This window comes from Macaca mulatta, chromosome 18 (assembly GCF_049350105.2).
Source record: "Macaca mulatta isolate MMU2019108-1 chromosome 18, T2T-MMU8v2.0, whole genome shotgun sequence".
Taxonomy (NCBI): domain Eukaryota; kingdom Metazoa; phylum Chordata; class Mammalia; order Primates; family Cercopithecidae; genus Macaca; species Macaca mulatta.
The window spans coordinates 21115703-21123462 of NC_133423.1; the positions used below are offsets into that span (position 1 = coordinate 21115703).

Here is a 7760-nt window from a genome sequence, read left to right on the forward strand (position 1 = left end):
AGTGGTGCACACCTGTAGTCCCAGCTACTTGGGAGGCTGAGGTAGGGGAATCACTTGAACCCAGGAGGCAGACGTTGCTGTGAGCTGAGATCAGGTTGCAGTGAGCCAAGATCACGCCACAGCACTCAAGAAGTCCAAAATCAAGGTGCCTTCAGGGCATGCTCTTTATGAAGCCTCCAGAAGAATCCTTCCCTCCCTCTCCTAGCTTCTGGTGGGTGCCCACAGTCCTGGCATTTCTTTTTTTCTTTTCTTTTCTTTCTTTCTTTTATTTTTTTGAGATGGAATATTGCTCTGTCGCCCAGGCTGGAGTACAGTGGCACGATCTCAGCTCACTGCAACCTCCGCCTCCTGAGTTCAAGTGATTCTCCTGCCTCAGCCTCCCGAATAGCTGGGATTACAGGTACCTGCCACCACACCTAGCTAATTTTTATATTTTTAGTAGAGGTGGGGTTTTGCCATGTTGGCCAGGCTGGTCTTGAACTCCTGACCTCAGGTGATCCTCCCCACCTTGGCCTCCCAAAATGCTGGGATTACAGGCATGAGCCACCACACCCAGCCGATACCACATTAGTTTTTTAAACAGACTTCAACTCTGAGCTCTGTGGGTTGTGCCTGTAATCCTAGCTACTTAGGAGGATAATGGAGGAGGACCATTTGAGCCCAGGAGTTTGAGACCAGCCTGGGCAACATAGGGAAATCCCATCTCTGAAAGAGAAAATAAAAATAAAACAGCCTTCTTATAGTCTATTATAGTCCAGCAATAACAGGCTATAGTTCAGTCATAATCAGTTAGAAAAATCAATGTTTTTAAAAAGCACCATTCAATTAGTAACAAAGAAATACGTATGTATAGACTCAGTGTGGTGGCTTAAAGCTGTAGTCCCACCTACTTAGGAGACTGAGGCAAGAGGATCGCTTGAGCCTAGGAGTTTTTAGTTGCAGTGAGCTATGATGGTGCCACTACACTCCAGCCTGGGCAACAGAGCAAGAACCCATCTCTGAAAAAAATTAAAACTATCAATATGCTTACTAAGGCGTACGCAAAACCTAAATGAAGAATCCTGGTTGTGTGTTGAAGGACATAATGGAAGAAAGATTTCTGGATGAGAAGACATTCCTCTGCCCAATTATTCTATGAACACAATGCAATTCCAATTAGAATGCCGTGAAGAGTTTTTTTTAGGAATGTAAGAAGCCCATAGAGAACCACCCCTACCCTTTAAGATATTACAAAGCAAAGTGCTGGGATTACAGGCTGCGAGATCCGGCCACTGCACTCCAGCCTGGGCGGCAGAGCGAGACTCCGTCTCAAAAAAAAAAAAAAAAGATATTACAAAGCAAATATAAACACAGTATTAAATAGTTCTGCAGAGCAGAGAGCTAAAGATACAGACCTTAAAATGTAGGAATGATGTATATGATGGAGGTGGCATTTCAATTCAGTGAAGACAAAGTGAATTGATTATTCCATAAGTGGGATTTTTTGTTTTGGTTTGGTTTGGTTTGGTTTTTGTTTTTGTTTTTCTGAGACAGGGTCTTGCTGTGTCGCCCAGGCTGGAATGCAGTAGTGCAATGTCTGCTCCCTGCAACCTCCATCTCCCAGGTTCAAGCAATTCTCCTGCCTCAGCCTTCCAAGTAGCTGGGATTACAGGCACCCACCACCATGCCCGGCTAATTTTTGTATTTATAGTAGATACGGGGTTTCACCATGTTGGCCAGGCTGGTCTCAAACTCCTGACCTCAGATGATCCTTCCGTCTCAGCCTCCCAAAGTGCTGAGATTACAGGCGTGAGCCACTGCGCCCAGCCTCCATAAGTAGTTTTAAGAGGATTGATTATACATTCAGAAAAAATCATTAATGTCGGTTTCCTACCTCATTATCTGCATCAAAACAAATTCCAGAATTTCACATGTTTAAATATAAATATCAAACACGTTGAAAAGTTCTTAAATAAATCATAGGTGAATATTTTCATCATTTTAGGACTGGACTGGATTTTGAAAGCCTGCTGTGAAGACTAAATCCCAAGGACACATTTGACTTCCTAGGAATATAAAAGTTTGGATCAGTAATGTGAAAGTAAAAAGTTCCCTCTTCAAAGTTTCCCTTCTTGTTAAAAAATAAATCATAAATGTTAAAAATAATAATTTCTTTTAAAGATTAATTTCCTTCAAGCCTCCTCACTTTATGCTAATAACTCTTTGTTAGGCCCTATCCTATGTAGCTGTTAAACATGCTCACAGGCACGTAGTACATTCTATGTCCTTGTACCTTAACCAATATATTTGTGACAGACATGCTCACAGGCACCTTCCAGCTCACAGCCTATGCCCCTTCCCTATTTGGCATATGCAACTTCCTCTTTTCCTTTGTCTTTCCATTACTTTTACCTATTTTAAAAAGTTTTAAACTGTTAGCCAATCAGGTTTTAGTTTAGATTGTGCTGTCTGGCTCTGGCCAATGGAGACAGGACAAAGTAGCAGGGACAAACTGCGTAAGGAATAAAAATTGCTTCCTTCCTTTGTTTGGATGTGCTCTCGCCATTGTTCCATCTGCCACGAGCACCCTTTCTGCAGAAAGTAAAAATGGCCTTACTAAGAAAGTTAGAGTGTGGGGACGTCCTGCTTCGGAGCGGGAATCTTCGTTGCACCAGTGACTAAAAAGAGAATTAAATATGGGTAATGTTGAGAAAGGCAAGAAGATTTTTACTATGAAGTGTTCCCAGTGCCACACCGTTGAAAAGGGAGGCAAACACAAGACTGGGCCAAATCTTCATGGTCTCTTCGGGCGGAAGACAGTTCAGGCCCCTGGATACTCTTACACAGCCGCCAATGAGAACAAAGGCATCACCTGGGGAGAGGATACACTGATGGAGTATTTGGAGAGAATCCCAAGAAGTGCCTCCCTGGAACAAAAATGATCTTTGTCGGCATTAAGAAGAAGGAAGAAAGGGCAGACTTGATAGCTTATCTCAAAAAAGCTACTAATGAGTAATAATTGGCCACTGCCTTATTTATTACAAAACAAATGTCTCATGTTTTTTTATGTGTACCATACTTTAATAGATCTCATACACCAGAATTCAGATCGTGAATGACTGACAGCATATTTTGCTGGGCAGTCCTGATTTAAAACTAAGACTGGCTTGTGGTTAAATGAATATGTTCAGTTTTTGAATTTTACTAGTAATTCCAATTCAGTAAATGCTATCACTGTTGACCCCTTCCAAAGATATGATTAGACTTCGTTAGTAACGTTCAGCTTTTCACAAAGATGGTGCGTGCCATCTTAAAACTTACTGGAGGCCGGGCGCGGTGGCTCAAGCCTGTAATCCCAGCACTTTGGGAGGCCGAGACGGGCGGATCACGAGGTCAGGAGATCGAGACCATCCTGGCTAACCCGGTGAAACCCCGTCTCTACTAAAAAATACAAAAAACTAGCCGGGCGAGGTGGCGGGCGCCTGTAGTCCCAGCTACTCGGGAGGCTGAGACAGGAGAATGGCGGAAACCCGGGAGGCGGAGCTTGCAGTGAGCTGAGATCCGGCCACTGCACTCCAGCCTGGGCGACAGAGCAAGACTCCGTCTCAAAAAAAAAAAAAAAAAAAAAAAAACTGGAGATTGGTTTTATATTTAGATTTATATAGCTGGTTATATGAATATATTTAAATTCTGGGGAAATTCCTTCACTGTCTCAGAACCAAGCAAGATTCACCTGTCATTTGCCTCTTAAAGGCAAGGGTTGAAGATAAATAAGGTAGCAATGTCTAGAGTTTTGGCCTTAACGATGCCAATCTAATTATAATTCTGTATATTTAAAATGGTTCCTTTTACTTATCGAAAGGCATTTTAGTATTGTTTATGTGTACTATTAAAGATTATTCAACACTTCTCACATCTTATAAATCTATAAGGTCACATGCTTTTAAAATAGAAGCAAGTTAAACCTCACTCTTGAATTCTTTACAATGTAAGTCAAACTAAGTTATAATTTAGGATTGTCTTTAAACAGCCATTCAGAAACATAAAACTGTGGAACTGTGTATTTGTGATTGGGAATGGTGCTTTTGCCAACTTAAAAGGATTAAAGTAGCAGAGATATATACAAATTTTAAAATTATGTGTGATCACAAGACTAAAGATAATTAAAAAGAAAACCACAGATCATGGGGAAAAAAAAGAAAATTAAATTTATGTGCGAGTACTATTTCTTTGCAGCACCAGCAAACAAGCATTCTGTTTCCAAATAAACCTCTTACATATAACAAGTAAAATAATACTATGAAAAAAGTCAAAAGACCACTTCTAAAATGAAGGGAATAGGGCAAGTAAGAGGGGCAGTTCCACCCTAAAAGTCCCTGGAATAAACTTTAAAATAGTGTATTCTTCATTTCAAACACACAAGCTGTTCCTGGGAAAGCTTGCAAGCCACAGTGCTTGGGTGGAAACATGACAGGCCAAATTGCAACCAGAAATCTGTGATTATAAACAGAACCATTTTGATTTCAGAGAAAAAAAAAAAAAAGAGGTGACAAATAGAGAAAGGAAACTAAAAGAAAAAGAGGAAATGAATCACTTTCTGAACATGAGACCTCAAATGCACAAACAGGCCAGGAAGTGGAGATGAGTTAGCTCGGTCATCATCAGTAGGTAACTTTTTAAAAGCTGTCTCTTGGGGAATATGCAAAAATAGAATACCCACATTTATCTGATTGAGTGACTTTCTGGCAGGAAAGGAGCACGGGATCTCCAACCTTTGTCGGGAGGCATGAGAGTTTCCCCCCTCTCCTTTCAACGTCCCCATAACTCTGCCCTGTGGAGCTCGGGAGCTTTCGGCTAAAGGAGGCTTGGGTCCAGCACAGATCCCAGGGCAGCTTTGGCTCCCAAGAGACACAGGAGCCCTAGGTACCAGGCACTGTCAGTTTTGACATTGTTGCTGTCAGATATTAACTCTGATTCCTTAATGCAGGAGGTAACTAGAAGTAGTTACTTAGTTTTAGCCAGAAATCTGGATTTACTCCTACTTCTGCCATTGGAAACCCAACATGTTCTTTGGCAAAGGATTGACTTCTCTGGGGCTTCATTATCTCATCTGTTAAATGGTTGTCTTAACTCTGTGCCTACCTCCTCAGTTTGGGGGAAGATTAAATAGTGAGAGTAGATAAAAGTATGTAAACTATAATGTTCACACGCGGTTTATTAGTATTATTAGGACCGCAGTTCAGTCAATTAGGATGTGTTTATAAAGCTGTGATTGCAACTGATAAAATGTGATAGTTCCAAAAAGAAAGCCATTTTTATTTACTTATTTATTTATTATTATCATTTTTTGAGACAGAGTCTTTCTCTGTTGCCTAGGCTAGAGTTGAGTGGTGTGATCACGGCTCACTGCAACCTCCGCTGACTGGATTCAAGTGATTCTCGTGCCTCTGCCTCCCAAGTAGCTGGGACTACAGTCATGTGCCACCACGCCTGGCTGATTTTTGCATTTTTAGTAGAGACTGGCTCTCATAATGTTGGCCAGGCTGGTCTTGAGCTCCTGAGCTCAAGTGATCTGCCCGCCGCAGCCTCTCAAAGTGCCACAGGTGTGAGCCACTGTGCCCAGGGCCATATATATATATATATATATTTTTTTTTTTTTCATAAGAAATGGATAACAGTAAGCTTCTCAGAAGGAGAATGGAGTGGTTAGTGGGCAGGAGTAGGAGGGACAACTATTTTCTACTGTACACTCTTCTGTAACTTTTGAATATTTTAAAGCATGTGTTTATGTTAATTGCTCAAAGAATATGCAAATAAAATTCAAATTGATGTGGTCCGAGTTATTTCCTTCCCAGTTATAAATAGAAATGTACGTACATGTTCACCAAAAGGCATGTCCAAGAATATTCACAGCAGCCCTAATTGTAGTGGCCCCAAGCTGGAACCCTATCTGAACACCCAACCACTATAAAATGCAAAAATTGTCATCTTTTCCCACAGTGAAAGACCATGTAGCGACTACAGTAAGTGATCTATAACTACGGGCAACAATGTGAATGAATATGACAAACATGTGGAGTGAAAGAAGTCGGACACAAAAGAGTGCATACTTTGTGGGTTCATTTATAAAAGGTACAAAGGCAGGCAAAACTACTATAAGCATTAGAAGTCATAATAGTGGTCCCCCTTACAAGATTTTGTAACTTAAGGGGTCAAAGAAGGGCTTCCGGAGTGTTGATAACATTCTATCTCTTAACTGGGGTGCTGCTGTTTGCATATGTGTCTTCAATTTGTGAAAGTTTATTACTCTGTTTTCTGTATGTTACACATCAACTGAAGGTTTAAATAAATAAATAGATAAATAAGAACGATTGGATAGCACAGGAACCATCTAATGGGACTCACAAGAAAACAACAAAACAATAAAATAAATTTTGCTTTGAGCTTTTCCAGTGATCTCCAAATGGTATCCATTTCATTCCATCTCTAAAGGGCAGTTTCAGAAATTCACAGAGGCTACCATCTGTTAGTGGCAGCAGAAATTAAAATACAGAGCGAAGGGTGATATTAAAATCAGAGTCAGGTGTATTAGTATCTTCTTCAGTACTATCAAGCAACAGTACAATGAAATAAAGATATAATGTATAATTAGAACCGTGTCAAGATCTTAAAATAAAGTCACAGAGTTAGCAATGTCCAAGTATTAGACTTTGGAAAGTCAGTGTGATAGTAAAAGACATTTTTATGTTCCTCAGAACTGAAAAATGTCACTGTATAGCATAGGAAACTTAGCAATAACTATCCAAAACAGAAGTCAAGTGAAATGTAAATGAATGAATTCTAATCTCAAAGGCCGTCCGATGAAGACAATATCTCTAACCACTATCTCTTATGACCTTGAAATCCCTGAGCTCAGGAGGTGCATAGGCCACAGAGCTGGTAGGTTATGGAGCCAGGGTTTGAACCCAGATCTTGAAAGTCCAATGTAAAGCACCTTGACCTTTTGTCAGTTACTGGACCACATGCAGCTTTCTTTCCTGAAACTTTTACACTTATTCACACTCTCCTATCGAGGTTGGCACCTTCTCATCCTCCAGATCCCAGCTGAAATTCCCTGAGGCCTCTTCTGCCACCTCATCTGAAATCGTTCTCCTTCTTGATCTCTATGTCTTGTTTTCTTTCTTCATAACGTAGCAGAAGTCATAGTTGCTTCATTTACTGGGCAGTGGTCCTTGATCCTGTATTCACTTACTAGTCTCCCAGCTGGACTATCAGCTCCATGAGGTGACAGCCACATCTATTGTGTCTCCAACTCTTCCTCCTGCACTTGGCATGCTAGGGATGCTCAACAGATGACTATTTTAAATGTCAGTCATGGCCAGGCATGGTGGCTCATGCCTGTAATCCCAGCTACTCGGGAGGCTGAGGCACGAGAATCACTTGAACTTGGGAGGCGGAGGAGGGTGCAGTGAGCCGAGATCGTGCCACTGTACTCCTGCCTGGGTGACAGACTGAGACTCGGTCTCAAACACATAAATAAACAAATGTCATAATGAATGCCAAGAGAATGTGAATCGGCAGATCTCACAGGAGACCTGGGAGAGTAGTAGTTGCAGCTTACCTCTGTTTGCTGTTTACGTTCTGTGTGATCTCAAGCAAGAAGCCCCCATCTCTGGACCATAATTTCCTCATGTGTAAAATAAAGGCTGATTACTTACTTTCTAAATTTCCTCCATTCTAATTGCCACTCACTAAATTAAACTAATTCACAACAATGTGTG

The 7760-nt window shown here is 41.1% G+C and overlaps 1 pseudogene across 1 annotated transcript; it reads left to right on the plus strand.

Annotated features, from left to right (window-relative positions):
* The first annotated feature begins 2664 nt into the window (after positions 1 to 2664).
* LOC698225 (cytochrome c pseudogene) lies at positions 2665 to 3036 on the plus strand (annotated as a pseudogene). The gene has a single exon (XR_013408280.1). The product of XR_013408280.1 is annotated as a cytochrome c pseudogene (transcript).
* Positions 3037 to 7760: the final 4724 nt, after the last annotated feature.